The sequence below is a fragment of the Symphalangus syndactylus genome, chromosome 9 (assembly GCF_028878055.3).
Source record: "Symphalangus syndactylus isolate Jambi chromosome 9, NHGRI_mSymSyn1-v2.1_pri, whole genome shotgun sequence".
Taxonomy (NCBI): domain Eukaryota; kingdom Metazoa; phylum Chordata; class Mammalia; order Primates; family Hylobatidae; genus Symphalangus; species Symphalangus syndactylus.
This window is the reverse complement of record NC_072431.2, coordinates 116,137,079-116,154,985: the sequence shown is the minus strand read 5'-3', so window position 1 is coordinate 116,154,985 and position 17,907 is coordinate 116,137,079. Positions and strand designations below refer to the sequence as shown.

General features: G+C 42.1%; 1 long non-coding RNA gene across 1 annotated transcript in view; it reads right to left on the bottom strand.

Annotated features, from left to right (window-relative positions):
* The window catches only part of LOC134731461 (uncharacterized), a 95,075-nt gene that overhangs the window by 711 nt on the left and 76,457 nt on the right, over positions 1 to 17,907 (bottom strand). The gene's annotated exons all lie outside the window — the stretch shown is intronic.

Genomic DNA, 17,907 nt, shown 5'->3' with positions numbered 1-17,907 from the left:
CGGATTTAGGATCCCACAGAATTACCATCAACTACTTATTTATCCACTTAAATGAGAGAGAGCAGAGGTGTAGATAAATCAGTGCTGTTTTAGATTTTATGTGTGACCTCAAAGAGCACATAAAATCTAAAACATTGCATTGATTTGTCTATATCTTGATGCAAAAAGCATCAAGGATATGCAAGATCTTGGTGTACCCTTCCAAACACGCTGTTGTTTCTGGATGTCCCATCCCAGGTACTCTCATGTTAAACTTGGCACTACCGTCAGTGGAGTAGGAGAGGCTTGGAATTTCACTACTCTGGGGGCAACTTGAACCTATAATGATCACGAACATACAACAGTTGCCAGATCTTAAAATTAACTTGCACTAGGAGAGAGATGTGGAGACCTCCCCCTAACCTCACTTCTCTCCAAGTCCCAAGGCCACCCAAGTCATCTTCATTCCCCTACTTTCTAGCACAATCAATTCCAACATCCTTTGTCAATTGAACGCTCATTTTTCTTTTTTTTGTCCACCTAATGTACTCACAGTACAAAATGACTAAGGGCATGGTTCAAGCCCTCAAGGAATAGTAAAGGCAGAGGAAACAAGATCCCCACTCCCCCAAAAATTAAGGGCTGCTGTGCCCTAAGAAAGTAAAGATGCAAATCCGAATCAGGGTTCTTACTATTTGTGTTTTGAACCCAGTCACACACCTCCCTCCTGGGAAGAGGAGAGAAGGGAGTTGTGTGAGTGGCTCTGCTATAGGATTTTTGCTCCGGATAGAGATGGAAACAAGCGAACGCTACACAACTGCTGCCACAGCATGGAGCCTGTGATGAAGTCAGCAGGCAGGTGCCGCCTCACTCTCCCTCATCCCCCTCATCGTTATCACGCACAGCTGCATCAGCTTTTACTTTTCATTCCGGTCAAATACACTGTAAATTCATCCTGCTCATCAGGAAGTCTCCTGTTAAGGAAATGAGACTCTGACGCGATCCCAGCAGAGTGCCAAGACCAGAGAAGCTCAGACCCCCAGTGGCTCTTTGCCTGAGGGAGACTTAGCCACACAAATGGAAGGCTGCTTTTGTCTTTCTGGGATAGTGGAGGGGGAAGCAATGCTGCCTTCTAGGGCTACCCTTAGCGTGGGTCTCAGAATCTTGAGAATAAAGGACCCTGCCTACGTTTTCTCTGTACTGTCAGCTTTGCCTAGGAAAAAAAAAAAAATGTGCTCTCCATCTATCCTGGGTAGGGACAAAATGCAATGTTGTGTAATCCTATGGCAGCCCTTGAAGTATGTAGGTAGTATCTTCATTTTATAGTGGATAAGAAAATGATTCTCAGAGAACAGAGAAGGGCCTCTTTCCCCAAGGAGGTCTCCTCAGCTATAAAATTCACTTTCCATTGAAATATGTGCAAGTGGTTAAGAAAGAATCTGATCTTGCTACTCCCTTGCTTAAAACCCTCCAAAAGCTTCCCCATTGCCTGAGGCAGTACTTCTCAACCCTGGCTGCACACTGGAATTACCTGGGGAAATTTAAAAAATGCCAATGCCCTGGCCCCAACCCAGACCAATTAAACCAGAATCTATGTGGGTGGAACTCAGGCTTGGCACTGGCGTTTTTTGGAAGCTGCTGAGCAATTCTCAAGTGCAGTCAAGATAAAGAACCACTGCCCTAAGGGATTAGTGTCAGGCTCCTTAACATCTCTTGCCAAATCCTCTGCAGCCAGGCCCTTGCTTATTTCTGCGGCCCTATCACTCACCACTCTCTCCTACTCCCTCCTTACCCATTCTTCATCCCTCCTCTGCCAGCTTGAGCTTCTCCAGAGGAGTTACACACTCACGCCTCTTTGCTTTGATGCTCTACCATCGATCTCCCTAACATGCCACTCCCTCTCTTCACCTAATTCCTACCTGTTCTTTCAGATGGAGCTCAGCACTGCTGCCTCCAGGAAGCCTTCCCTGACACCCTCTAGTGATCCTTCTAGGTGCTCTATATGAGCATACCTCTAGCACTCTCATACATTGCAGCTGACTTTCACTTATCTTCTCCCTCCCTGGAATGAGTGCCTTGACCAGATCAGAGCCTATGCTTCTCCTCATTCCCAGTACACAGCACTAGGGCACTCAAAAAGTTTGTTGATCCGAAAGAATTGAGAGTAGGGACTCACACACACACTCATCCTTGTACACCAATGTTCACAGTGGCATTATTCACAATTGCTGGAAGTGGGAAACAACCCAAGTGTGCATCACAGATGAACGGATAAGCAAAATGTGGCATATAATACATACAATGGGATATTATTCAGCCTTTAAAAAGAAGGAAATTCTGACACATATACAACATGGATGGACCTTGAAAATGTTATTCTAAGTTAAATAAGCTTGACACACAAGGATAAATATTGTATATTTATGTGAGATGCCTAAAATAGGCAAATTCATAGAGACATAAATCAGAATAGGGGTTACCAGGAGACGGGGGTGAAAGGGAAGGGGTAATGGGAGCTGTTTAGTAGGTACAGAGTTTCTGTTTGAGATGATGAAAAAGTTCTCAAAATGGGTTAATGGTGATGGTTGCACAACATTGTGAATGTACTTAATGCCACTAAATTATACACTTAAAAATAGTTAAAATAGTAACTTTTATGTTACGTGCATTTTACAATTTTAAAAAGAAAAAAATTGCTGAATAAATAAATCACATTGTACTTAGAAGAGCTTCTAAATCCTTACTCACGGCCCCTTACACCATGTGATGTGGCTCCTACTGTCCTCTCTGATCTCATCTCCTACCCTTTTCCCACAAACATTCCACTCTGACCACATTGCACTCCTGTTTTTTCTGCAAAAATACTAGACTTGTTCCCTCAAGTTCGTTGCAATAGCTTTCCAGTGCTTAAAATGATCGTCTTCTACATCTTCATATGGCTTTCTCCCTCCCTCTTAATTACGTGTCCTTCCTCAGAAGGACATGACCACTCCATTTCAAACTGCTAACTTCACTCCTACCATCCAAATTACTCTTTATATTGGTTAAGCTAATGCTTGCTGATGTCATGAACAAACTCTAGAATCCCAGTGACTTCAAACAGTCCTAAACTTTCAGGTGCATCCGGATCATTTTGAGGACTTTTTAAAACACAGATTGCTAGACCCCACCCCTCCAAGATTCAGTATATCTGGGGTGGGGCCCATGAATATCCATTTGTGGCAAGTTCCCAGATGCTATGGCTTGAATGTTTGTATCACCTCCAGTTAAAACAATCCCCACTGCAACAGGGTTGTATTAGTCCATTTTCATGCTGCTGATAAAGACATACCAGAGGCTGGGCAATTTAAAAAAAAAGAAAGAGGTTTATTGAATTTACAGTTCCATGTGGCTGGGGAGACCTCACAATCATGGTGGAAGGTGAAAGGCACGTCTCACATGGTGGCAGACCAGACGAGAGATTGTGCAGCGAAACTCCTGTTTTTAAAACCATCAGATCTCGTGAGACTTATTCACTATCATGAGGACAATGCAGGAAAGACCCACTCCCATAATTCAACCACCTTCCACCAGGTTCTTCCCACAACACATGGGAATTGTGGGAGTTACAATTCAAGATGAGATTTGGGTGGGGACACAGCCAAACCATATCAAGTATTAATAGGTGGAGACTTTACTTTAGGAGATCAATAGTCCATGAGGACTCCACTCTCATGAATGAGATTAGCGACCTTATAGAAGTACCAGCAGGAACTAGCTAGACTCCTTTTCCCCTTTTGTCCCTTTTACCAGGTAGGGACACAGTGTTCAAAGTGCCATCTTGGAAGCAGAAAACAGCCTTCACTAGATACCAAATCTGCTTTGCTCTGATCTTGGACTTCCCAGTCCCCAGAACTATGAGAAATACATTTCTATTATTTATAAATTACCCAGTCTCAGGTATTTTGTCATAGCATCACAAACAGACTAAAACCCCAGGTGATGCTGATGCTGCCAGTCTAGGGACCCAATTTTGAGAACCACTGGTTTAACACAGTTTATTTCTCACTCACATGACCATTCTATATAGGCATTTCGAGCTGGGAAGTATTCCTCCATCCAGTGATTCAAGGATCCTGTGGCTCCACTTCCTTTAACACAGTGCCCACGGTTGTCCCAGGAGTGGTCTCCCTCCAAGTCAACCAAAACAGAAAAGAGCATGAAGGACCATAAATAAAAAATTGTTATGGTCCATGCCTGCAAGTGGCACGTCACTTCTTTTCACATTTTATTGGCCAGAACTCAGCCAAATGGCCACACTGAACTGCAAGGGAAGTTGACAAATACACTCTATCTTTGTGTCCATGTGAAAGAGTAAATGGGATTGGTAATCTACTATACCTACCAGCCCCTCATGCTATTATATTTGTCTTCATAATAAGTCCTATCTCTACCTGATATGAAATCACGTATTTATTTGCCTTTTAATTGCCTCTCTTCATGAGAGTGTAAGCTACACAAGGGCAGAGACTCTCTCTTGTTCATCACTGTATTTTCAGTACCTAGTACAGTGCTTGGAACTGTGAACACAGAAGGCACCAATAACTATTTCTTGAATTATTAAATGCATTTTTGTGGGGCACACTCTCTGATGACCTCATATTTACCTCTTCTTTCAGATGTTCTGGAAACCATATTCTTTATCCTGCTTATGTCACTGAGCCCCTGCCATCAGAGTAGGCCCGTGTTTAATTAAGCCAACATATGGGACAAGTTTTTCTAATAGCAGAAACAAACTTATGTTGCCCTCACAACTGCTCTGTCCTGAGCATATCAGTCATGGTATCTTATCATTCCCAATATCTCTTTCTAGTTTACCCTAGTGGCTTTCTTTGCAAGCGACAAGAAGAGCCCCCAAGTTCATTCCCAGCCAGGCTGAGGACTCATGAGTTGGTCTAGCATAAAGCAAACTCTAAATGGAGTGATGGTAACTAAGACAGATAGCTATTCTGTGGGATTTGAAGTAGAGCAGTTTGGAAATTAATCAGTAAAACATAAAAGAGTAAATACACAGAAAGAAGTAGACACACTCTGACTGTGAAGTAGTGACAGTCAAGAGAGATGAAGCAACTGCCTTGGATCCTCACAGCCTTCCTGTTTCAATTGTAGTAAATTGCAGGATGTCTTTAAAATAAACCCCATTTATGAAGGGGTCTAAATGAGTAACTGTTCCTCATTTCGTTATGAGCCTGACTAAGCTGAACCAGTACCTGTTGACAAGATAGCCAACAGTTTAGTAAGGGGGCTCAGTGAGGGGTTAGCACATTCATATGCCACTTAAATGGCATATGAATGCCAGTTTAACAAAATGAACTGCCCCAGCCAGAGACGGTATCTAGGTCTACATACTCCATCCAGGATATTAGTTGCTCCCTGCCCTCATTACCTTATACTAAGGATAACACAGCAGTTTCTTCACTACCTTTCTCATTTCTTCTGCACCTTTTCATCAGATTCATCTCTCATAAATCACAACTTTTGCTCCAACACTCCCCTGCTCTGAACCCTCCAATGTTCCCCACAGACCACAGAACTAACGTTTAATTTGCATTCATGTGATAAGAATTCTTCTAGGGCTGCATATACATTGTCTCACTTAATCCTCAGACCAACCCTACAATTAGGACCACCATCTTTATTTTGCAGCTATAGTGATTGGATCATGAAACGAATGAATAAATTGCCACAAACATGGAGCTAGGAGCCAGCAGAGCCAAAGTAGAAACCCACGTATGCCTGTTTCTAAAGCTTCTCCTATTTACAAATAGTATGCATTCTTTCATTCATTCAGATATTGGCTGAGTGTCAAACATGTGCTGGGAATTGTGCTAGATACCAGGATTACAATAATTTACTGATAGATAAAGTATCATCAGTATTAGACAGGGAGTCTGAATGCTAAGGAAGCAAACTGAGGGAACTCTTTCAAGCCTAGCCTCATTGCTCATGGAAGCCCTTCTCAAGGCAGTGTCATTGAAGTTATCTGAAGGTCGAATAGGAGTGAGCAACCTGCTTTCTATCAGGAACAGTATCCTGGTGGTAAAGAGACAGCATAATGCCTTTCTCTCTCTGACTCTCATAGACTGCTGGGGAGGGAAGACGGAGGCTGGGGGAAGAAAGGATGAAGGGAAAAACCCAAAAAGATCTATTAATTGTCAAATGATATCACCAAAGCATATTTTGTATTTCAACAATTCCTATCCTTTGGGTTTCCAATTGTTCCTGTGTAATTTTAAACTAAAATCTATTTCCTTACCCAGCAGCATCTCTTTCTTCTTCCACACAGAGATGCAATTTCATTGCTAGTCTGTTGGCAGTGCTAATTATATTCTCCCTAGCACATTCCTGATTGCATGGAATTAAATAAGGCAGGTGTGGAGGTGACAGAACAAAACAAAATATATGACTTATATGACAGACTGATGGGTTTGGTGGAGGACACGGTAAAAACAGCAAATGTTATTCTATATAAAGAGTAGGGCAAAAGGCAATAGAGTTGCACTTTTTATACAGATAAATCACATCAAATTGAAAATAATTTTTAGCAGTTTCCTCTATTATAAATGTAGTCTGAACACACCGTCTTACTGTTTTCAGCCTTTCACAAGCTTCTGATTTACCTTCTATTTAAGATGTCTCTAAATTAACAGAGAGAACTATTTTGATAGAATATTCAATTTTGCATTTACAACTTGAAGGTTGATTCACAATCGTCACTTCAACATCAGAGTGAAAATAGAAATTATAAACATCTTTATAAGAGCTTTACCAAATGGGGACAAAAATGGAAAATAAATTCTGGATAAGAAGCAGAAATAGAAAATCTGGGCAAATAAGCCAGACTCTATATCCAAACTGGATTAGATAAGTTTCATAAGTGATAAAATATTTGTGGGAATGGGATGTCCCCAAATCAGAAAGCCTGACTTGTGGTTTTGCTGTTGCCTCCCATAAAAGTGAAACTATAATTTTAGTCGTATGCATATATATTGTAGTTGTGTGTTCACCAAATCCCATTTCCTTTTCTCCCTGGGTTCATCTTCTGTGCCCATATTCCCAGCCTCCCCTAGATGAGGTGTGGCCTTGAGACTGAGTTCTACCCAGTGAAATGTGAATGGAGGACCTAGGGGAGCCTGGGACCATGAATGACTAAGCAGAGCACAGCCATCCCACCCCTCCACACACATCTGCCCCGACCCACATTAGACCGCAATGGAAGGGAGCAAATGCCTTAAGTGACTGAGCTTCCAGTGATGTTTTTTTGTTCAGTAGCTGACCAACCCTAAGTCAACCAAAGGCATGACCAACCAAAGGCAGAAATGACACAGGGCCTGCCATAGTAGACCACAGTGTTGTAGGCCATGAGTTAACCTACAGATGAAAGAGTTAACTGCAGATGTTCTAAATGGTTCTACTGGATATTGATGGTTGAAAAACTTTATATGAAGATATAATAAGGTTTTTGAATAAATTTCCAAAGGCCAGAGCATATAAGAGGAACCAAGTTATAAAGGAGCAGTGGACAGAAGGAAAGATGAGTAAGGGGGTAATGCAACTGGTAGCTAAGATGCTGCTTCCAAATTTGTGAGGTCCTGAAAGAGGTAATCAGGTTCCTCTTTGTTTAAATGCCTCATGTATGCACCAGTGACTAAAGTCCAAAACCTCTAAAGTTGGCACTAAACACTCTCCATAATTTCATCCCTGCCCAGCTCTTTAACCCATTTATGCTGGAGGCTGCAAATTTTTGTGTGTGAAAAAACCAGACCTTGGCAATGACCTTGAGCAGTAGGGAGGATATAAATAACTCCCACAAGCTTAGCATTCCAATGATGGAACACTAGGCATAAATTTAATCTTCAACTACTATCTATCCTCTGCTTGACCCACCCTGTATTGCATGTTTCCTTAAAAATTCCCACCTTATGCCTTTATGTGTAACATTCCCTTTGTAAGGTGTACCCTTCCCCCGCCTCATTTACTTCCATAATTCATAATCATCTTTCCAAGCTAAGCTTAAACCACATCTGCTGATACCTGTTCTTCCTAGGAAACATGCTCCTTAAGCTGGGTTCCCATAACCTTTTTTTTTTTTAGACAGAGTTTGGCTCTTGTCACTCAGGTTGAAGTGCAGCGGTGTAATCTCTGCTCACTGCAACCTCTGCCTCCCGGGTTCAAGTGATTCTCCTGCCTCAGCCTCCCGAGTAGCTGGGATTACAGGCATTCACCACCACGCCTGGCTAATTGTGTATTTTTTGTAGAGACAGGGTTTCACCATGTTCAGCAGGCTGGTCTCGAACTCCTGACCTCAAGTGATCCACCTGCCTTGGCCTCCCAAAGTGCTGGGATTACAGGCATGAGCCACCGGATCTGGCCTCCCATAACCCTTTATAACCACATGTATCACAGCACTTATGAAAGTCATGATTGTTGCTCTTCATTCTCATCCTTGGCTAGATGGGTATGTCCTTGATGACAAGAACGATGTGTGATGGCTCTTTCCTCCTGTTGGCCTGTTGAGTATCTTGCCCCTTGCTCCTCCGACCCCACTACAGTAACAAACAATAAGTGTATGATTGAGTTGAAAATGAGGCACTTCCTGGGGTGTACAGTACAGATGTGACTAGAGACAGTGGAATGCTGTGAAGATTTTCCAGGAAACCTAGGAAATATGCCAGCAAAGGAAGTCCACTGCAGCTCTTGCATAAGTTTTGCTTTACAGATAGTCAGTCTTCAGGTGAAATTACACTTTTCTGTAAGTACAGATGTCAAAGAAAAGCAAGCTTAGGAATGTACACATTCTCCAAAGATGGCTTAGAATGTATACAAATAAAAAGTGAACATGACAACCTGAGAAATAAAAACAAATCTAGATCAAAGGACTTCTTGATTCCAAAGGCCACTCCTTCCTGACTTCACACATTAAAAATATTCATTTTCCCCTTAAAGTGGGCTTTTATTCCACTGTTAAAATGCAAGTACCAGAAATATTCTACATGTACAATAGGGGCATGGTTAATTACATCATGGACTATCCAAAGGAAGAAATTATAATGGCATACAAAAATGTTCACTTCCGATTTTGACTAAACGGACCATAAAAACTCTATTGAAAGTATGAACTCAACAATATATTCATTTTAAAATATATTCATATATATATTTTGAGACAAGGTCTCACTCTGCCACCTAGGCTGGAGTGCAGTGGTGCAATCTTGGCTCACTGCAACCTTTGCCTCCTGGGTTCAAGCGATTCTCCTGCCTCAGCCTCCCGAGTAGCTGGGAATACAGGTGTGCGCCACCATGCCTGGCTAATTTTTGTATTTTTATTAGAGACCGGGTTTCACTATGTTGGCCGGGCTGGTCTCAAACTCCTGACCTCGTGATCTGCCCGCCTTGGCCTCCCAAAGTGCTGGGATTACAGGCGTGAGCCATCACGCCCGGCCGCTATTTATATTTTTAAAAAGGAAAGAACTGCAACAAACTGCTGTAATTGTGGTTTTATAAGAGCAGTAGCGTGGATGGCTTTATTTTCTTCCATATGCTTTTGCATATTTTTCAGGTTTTCTATGATAAAGGCAGAATATTTTTATAATTAGAAAATGCAAGGATGCTCTCTTTTGAATCCTATTCCCACATCTTTATAACTATGACCTTCATGCAAGTACTACACTTCTCTACTGCTTCAGCTTTCTCATCTGGAAATGGAGATGATGGTTCTTTTTAGGGTTTTTATAAGATAATCATGAGATAGTTCACATGAAACACTTAGAACAGTGGATGGCATACAGCAAACCTTGATAAATGTTACCCAAAGTTGTTGCATGTGGAAGAGCCCAGCGGGGGTTCAGAAACTTAAGCAGTGAGGTCAGATGGGGAGAGGATAGGCTCAAATAGCAAACCTTTGTCCCCTACGGTTTTACTCAAGACTGCTCAGGGATTCAAACCTGGCAAATTATTGGTTCCCTGTCATGCAATGCTCAGTATCTCCTTTGCTCAACACAGCTGCCAGAGAGGAAGGAAGAAAAGATCAATTTTCAACTTCATTCTCCATTGTCTTTCTACTTTCTCACCGCACCCTCCCTTTCATTTGTATTTTGTCTTAACTGCCAATTTTGGGCTTAATTGGTAGAAGACAAAGAAGCTCAAGTAAAACAAAGCTCAGCAGAATATAAAGAGAAAAAGGACTAAAAAAATGAAGGCACGAATGGCTGTCTCAACTCTATATTATCTGAGAAGCAGGTTGACACGGCACTGAAACAGATATGACCTCCTATTGAAGTGGACTAATGTTTCATTTACTGCTCCAATTTTCTCATGGCAGAGGTAATTTACCTGTGTGATGATTAAATAGTGCCTCCAGTGTCAGGAACTTTTGCCTACTGTTGTATCTTGAATTTGGGAAATCTGTCTGCTTTCAAAGTACTGAAGATAACTTGAGAGGCAAGGCAATCTCATTTCCCCTCCAACACAGTTGCAGACTTGGGTTCAATCTATTAAAGTCAATTGGTAGATCTGCACAAGTAGTCTAATTAGAGATATTCAGATAGCAGGCACAGGTTCCGTTTGCATTCTAGGATTTTAAAAAAAATCAATGTCCATGCACAGGAAGAAAACTGAGCACTTATTTTAAAGCCACAGATTACAGCAGTGCCATGTACAGAAAACCAGTAGAGGGGCTATAGGTCAATACAAAAATACTACCATGTGGGGAAGAATGATTAGAAGGGACGGGCAGAATTTTCACCTCCAGGTCACAAGTTCAAAATGCTGCCCAGCCCTGCCTGTATGATGTTTATAACCCACTGACAGTCCATGTAAAAAGGGCTGGCTCAGAGACTATCTTTTCACCAGAAATGTCGTCCTTTCAGGGAAGAGACTGAGAAACAGTAGGAACCCCCCAAATGAACTCACCTATGCAGCTCCTCGAGGTGTATTCCAGCTGGCACAGCCATGTCAATTGCCCATTGACTAAAGCCCATTTCCAGCATTCTCGACCCAGGCTCTGTGGCTGTGGGCCCTGGGAAGGTGAGGCTTCCAGGGGGACACTCAGTTAACACCTCTTACCTTATGTCCTGACTTTCAGCCACAGAGTCAGAAAGAAGGAACAGAAAACATAAAAGTACTTCCAAATGTCCAAATAAATCTCCTTCCTCCAGGTTCCTGGGGCTCAAGTTCTTCTGAGATACTGAATCAAACTAGCAACTAAAAACTGTAGATGAAAGATTCTCTAAAATTTAGCCTTTGTTTAAACAGAAAACGAGTATTCATTAAACCATAACCATGTGACACCTCTCTATGAATTGCCTTCCTAGACTTCCTTCATTTCACAAACATTTAATGGAGAGCTGCTAAGCCAAAAAGCAAATTAAAAAAAAAATCAGGATATATAGATGAGGGAATATATTCCCTGTTGCAAGGGAGTCTGCAGTCTTTAATTCTTAAGCCTGTGAGGCAATTTTTACCTCGCATTCCCAGAAGTATTTTAGGCAACTGAGAGTTAGTTGGCATCATCATGAAACTATTATCATAATCATTCCCATTGCATAGAGTTGAGAACTGAGGCTAAAAGAATTGAAGTAATTGCCCAAGATCACACATCTACAAAGTAGCACAGCCCATAAGCCAACATAGACTATCCAGTCACTGGTTTCTGCTTACAACATGTCACCTTTTATTATAATTCAGAAATTCTTTCTCCCTAGTCCAGGTTTACCCAAAAGCTTGGCAAGATCAAAAGGAGACAACAGAATACTTGATACTATTCTAAAATCTCAAGGAAAAGAAAAAATAAATTTTCTTTGAGTATGGCAACACAAATCTTTGGAATTAGTCAGTGCTACCTCTAGGGGTTGCAAGTCCTGCTGCCCTAACAGTTTTCATGTTGGGTTAAAAATAATTAGTAGTATTCCACACTGTGCAAAGCAGAATCAGAACACTGCAATCCTTACCACGTGGGTGGCCAAGAAGAAATATCCTTCCCTTTCAGAGAAAGTTCAAGGTAGAGAAGCTGTATGGCAGGGTGGCGAGGGAACAGCATCCGTATGAAGCTCACCTGAGTGTGAATCCTCAATCTACACCTGGTAATTGTATGACTCTGGGCATATTAATGTTAGTGTCTACATCTGTAGAAAAGTGGTGATAAATCCCACTTTGCAGGATTGTTGACAAGATGCTTGCAAAGCACCAAGAGGAATCCTAGGACATGGTAAGAACTCAATAATTGGATGCTATTATTTTTGTTCCTGGTTCTAAGCCCCTGGAAATTGATATGCAGTGGAAGCGGTTTCATGGCACGTTCCATGGAATTCTCTATTCTGACTGCCTGAGAACAGCATGCTGATCTCCTCTTGAGGTAAACACACCCTCTTGCATCTGAGCAGTCACTCACTATACATCTCTAGGGCCACCCACAAAAGCTCAAAAAACCCTCAGAAGTCACCAAGAAGTTGTGCTTTATAGAGTGCAATTCTCTGACCCAAATCAGTCTTTGCCTTTGAATCAGTTTATGTTACTAGTTATTTAGTGGATTGATTGCTGCTATGGCAACTGCACATCCCTCTGCACAGACACAGGCATAAGTCCTTGATACAATCCTGGCTTAGTCTCTCTGGCTGCATTCAGTACATGCCAAAAATTACATAATATTGGGAAAAATTAATTTCTTTCTGCACTATAGGCACTGGGGCTGCATTGTGGTGCAAAGAACAAATGAAGCCTGGTGTATAAAGGAAGGGCTGTGCTTTTCGTCCACCAGCTTGGAAGGAGAGAGAACTGAAGAGTCCCCGGCTGTTTTCTGGCCACACTGCTCACCTTCGGTTTCCACGGTTTCTGCCAAATATCAAAGCAGGATGTGCTCAGAGACTGCAAACGCCACTTGGCAGTGATTTGCAGTCTTTCAGGAAAGCTTTCCACTAAGGTAGGAAAGTACAGGTTTTTCTTACATTAGAAGGAGCTGGGTAAGGATTCCGAGCCTACCACTTCCTTAGCTGCATGATCTTGGGCAAATCCCTTAAACTCTGAAACCTCAGTTTCCCCATCTACAACATGAAGAACTAAGAATAGCATCTGCTCCCCTTGGTTGTTATGAAGATAATATGACACAACAACCCTGGCATGTAGACAGACTCTGATAACCGGCAGGTCCATCTTTCTTTATCTTCCCTTTAAAAAAATCTTTTTTTTTTTTAGTCCTTTTCTTCTGATTAGTAAGAGATATTATTAGGCTCATTGATTAAGGAGCTGGTTCTATGCTGTCCTTAAATATTTCCGATTTAGTGGCTTGAACTTCAATCAAATTCTGCTAAGTGTGTCAAGTTTGCTGTATAATATAGATCAGTGTTTTTGGCTGGTTTCGGCCCAAGAAGACAGGCTAGATCCCATAAGTGAGTTTTGCTCTGTTCTATTCTGTCACCTCAGCCTTCTCCCCCTTTCCCCCAGCTTCAACTTCCTTAAAATGGCAGTTATTTATTATGAAGGAAGATGGAAAACTAGTGTGTAAGTAAAAAAATTGCACCCACTTCTCGAAGAGTCCCTCACCTCTCATATTCTGAGAGAGGCTAAGCACTGTGATCATTGTTTGCTGAGGAAGCCATGTTATTAGCAGCCATGCTATTTCTGTATCTGGAGATGCCAGGAACACTTACAGAAATTCTTCTAAACCATATGTTGTTTTTATATTTTAACTACTCTTTATGTCTATATAATTTGCATAAATACAAAAATAAATAGCTGTCCTGCATTTCTCTGAAGATTGTAAACTCCAAAGAAAGAGGGAAAAATTTTTCCATGTATCAGCCTTAATGGCAGAGTGCTTGGTATTCAGTGAAAGTCAGCAAGTCCAAACTGACTTTCTGGGATTTCATAGTTAATCATTTATGATGCAGATAGTCTCCTTTTATGTACTTTCTACCACCAAGGTTGAGAAAGCATGGCATGATCAGACATAAGACCAGAACTATTGTTACACCACAAACCAATACCAATTTCTTTTTTTTTTTTTTGAGACGGAGTCTCGCTCTGTCGCCCAGGCTGGAGTGCAGCGGCACAATCTCGGCTCACTGCAAGCTCCGCCTCCCGGGTTCACACCATTCTCCTGCCTCAGCCTCTCCCAGTAGCTGGGACTACAGGCGCCCGCCACCACGCCCGGCTAATTTTTTTGTATTTTTAGTAGAGACGGGGTTTCACCATGGTCTCGATCTCCTGACCTCGTGATCCGCCCGCCTTGGCCTCCCAAAGTGCTGGGATTACAAGCGTGAGCCACCACGCCCGGCCACCAACACCAATTTCATCAACTTATTCTGAAGATCATAGGATTCAAGGTCAGTTACCCGGGATAAAACAATTTATATGAAGAAATGCTTTGATCACAAATGATAACAAATGAGAACATGGCTCTAAAATCAGAGAGGCCTGGGTTCTGGATTTAACCCTATCTAATTCTCAATTTCATCTTCTTTAATAGTGGTAATATCTAATTACTTGCAGGGTTGTACAAAGTGATGGTTAGGAGTGCAAACTGTGCAGTTAAGAATGTCTAGGTTGGATTCATGGCCTGTCCACTTAGTGTACAGTGAACCCGAACAAATGACTTTACCTCTGGAAGCCTGTTTCTTCCTCTGAAGAAGAGAGGTAGTCATGGCCCTACTGCATGGGTTGTTGGGAAGATGAACTCATATTATCTACGTAAAGTGCTTAGCACAGGGCCTGGCATGTAAGCGCTCAATAAACGTAGCCAGTGGTGATTGTAGCACAGTAGTAAATGAAATGATGGGCATAAAAACCCGGCTTTTAGTAGATTTTTTTAAAAAATGGAAACATGTGCTGTCAAGAAAATTCCAGACCATTGCAAATTTCTTTAGAATCAAAAAGTTGGACAGGGACTGACTATGATGAGAAAGGAATCCTCTTATAAATCTGTCCTCCACTGAAGTGGCTTCAGTGCTAACAGAACAGTGAGGGGGTAGTGAAGTCTGGCCTGTATGCAGCCTCCCTAGTTCTGAAGCGATGCCTGCTGGAACACATAGGCCAGGGGCTTATTGCACTCTACAGGCCCCAGGAGTGGGTGATTACTAGCTACTGCCAAGGATGATGGGGAGAGGCAACACAAAAGCAAAATTTTAAATGAATTGGCATAACGGGGCAGTGCCAGGCAAAAAAAAGAAAACATCAACGAAAGGCTGGCCAACCACCCTCTGAGAGCAACGGGGTGGTTTCCTTTGAACACAGGGCCATCTCTGAGGCCAGTAAGGGACCTCCACAAGAGTTACAGTAATAAAGAGAATAATGATTTTTTTATAGACACCTAGCCTAGATAGGATTGCTGGTCATGCTTTTTCTGTTTTGTTGCTTCAAAGATACACCCACACACCTTTGGCAGTGTTATCCTCAAATGACAAGATGTTACTTCTAAGTTGCAAGACCTCAGGCGCTATTTGTCCTCACCCACACCCAACTGTCTGCCATCTTCAGCACCAAACATATCCCTGAGGACAAAAATGGCCCTTCAGTTCCTGAGTCGTTTAAACTGAAAAACCAGTTAAAGTGCCATTCCCAAAATAAAACAGAAACATGGCCACTGGCATGAAATATTTACAGCTGTGAGACAAGGGGAAAAAAAAGCCTCACTTGACCTGGTAGTCAGGGGAATGATGTAGCTACACAGGCCTGTAGAGAAGCACTTTGGCCTAAAATCGTTTTCTCTTTTGGGATTCCTACTGGCACCTGTCACTAAAGCTAAAGACCCAAAAGTCATCTTCAATTGGTTCATTCTCTTGCCCCTCTATTTAATCTCAAACATAGCTCCATCTGTTCTAACATTTCCTGAACTGGTGCTCTCCTTGCCCACTGGACACCCCTCTACAGTTCAGGCTCTCATATCTCTGCTGACCAAAGCAGCCACGTCACTCACTCATTTTCTTCTATCCCATATCTCCCTCTTTCCCATTGCTCTTCACACTGCAACAGCGTGACTTCAAAGGCCTTTGAAGATCAAGCTCCTACCTACATTTCCAGAGTTGTCCATTACCTATCCAGTCCATTTCTTCACAGCCCAGCAACCCTCATCCATCCTGAAACATGTTCTATGTGTGTGTACCTTCACACTGTGGTGCATGCTTTTCCCTCTCTGCATGGAGTTTTCTCAGCCCTCACAAACCTGCCTACCCATCCTTCAACATTCAGCTCAAATGCTTTGTCTTCTTCTCATTCCTTAATTTCCTCAAGTTAGGTTTAGGGGCTGTCTATACTGTGCTGGCTTTGTCTTTTTCTATGCTTTTATTATAGCACATTTCATACTGTATGGCCATCAATTAAATATCTCTATGTCTACTCCTGTGTTTATGATGGTCAGTCAGGTGTGCTTGCAAGAGGAAACACGGAAGAGGCTCAGGGAAACAAAGTTTACTATACTCACTGGTCCTAGAAACAAAAGGCATGCTGATATTGTTTGGCTGTGTCCCCACCCAAATCTCACCTTGAATTGTAGCTCCCGTAATTCCCACACGTTTTGGGAAGAACCAGGTGGGAGATAACTGAATCGTGGGGGTGGTTTCCCCATATTGTTCTTGTGGTAGTGAATACATCTCACAAGACCTGATGGCTTTAAAAGGGGTTTCCCCCTTTGCTTGGCTCTCATTCTCTCTTGCCTGTCACCATGTATGATGTCCCTTACTCTTCTGCCATGATTGGAGGCCTCCCTAGCCATGTGGAACTAGGAGTCAATTAAACCTCTTTCCTTTATAAATTAGCCAGTCTCAAGTCAAGTCTCAAGTATGTCTTTATTAGCAGTGTGAGAACAGACTAATACACATACCTGTGTAGGGTCACAGGGGAAGCACTAGGTTTTGGTCAGGAGACAAAATACAATAGCCAGCGGAAAGTCTAGACCGGAGCCTTTATTGGGGGTTTCCCCAGGAAAGGCAAGGCGGGGTAGAGTAAAGAGATTAGGACTGACTAAATAGAGGAATTCTGGCAGGCTTTGGGCTCTAGGGATGGTCTCTAGTTGCCTGGTACCTGGCCAGGGATGCTTACAGTGAAGGAATATTGCTTCCTGTGGTGTATGGGCTAGACAGAAGAGGTATGGCTCTTGATTGGTTAGTTTGCATATCAAAGGCAATGCTCCTGGCTGAGTCCTGGGCTGTCTCTAAGAATTAACAGTCTCTCCCCAGTAAGAAAGATTTTTAAGATGTAAAAACATTATAATATATAGAAAAGGAACAATGTAAATGATACAACTCCCAGCCTCAAACTAAAACCTGAATTCCTCCCTCCTATGTTCTAGGCCCTGTTGAAAGCAGGGCTGATATTCTACTGGCATGCTGATATGTACAAGTTTACTGTTTTTCTACACTTGCTTCTTCCTGATTTACTAATCATACTGGTTAGTAAATATTTTTATCATCATCCCAATTGTGTTTTGAATCTAACTGCTTTATTAACTATCATCACAGCTTTGTGAAGGATGTATTATTATCTACATTCTAGAGACACAGAAATGAGGCTCAGAAAAGTTAAATAACCTAACCAAATCACAGTTAGTAAACAGCAGAGCCAGAATGGGGAGCCACATCTGCTTATACTAGAGGCTCTTTCCTCTCCATCATACTGCTTCTCTGCACTTTGTTTTTCCTTCTAGACTCAGGCATCCAGCATGGTGCCTGGCATCTAGTAGTCATTCATTAAGTGATTGCCTAATGGATTAAGGCATAAATAGCAGTGACATAAAATATTTTAAATTGTTCACATAGCTAATTTACTCTATGGAACAAAAAGGCTGGAGGTTTGTAACCTTGTTTTAAATGAAAAACAACACCTCACAATAAGAATTGCTTACTTTGGCCAGGTCTGTAATCCCAGCACTTTGGGAGGCTGAGATTGGAGGATTGCTTGAGC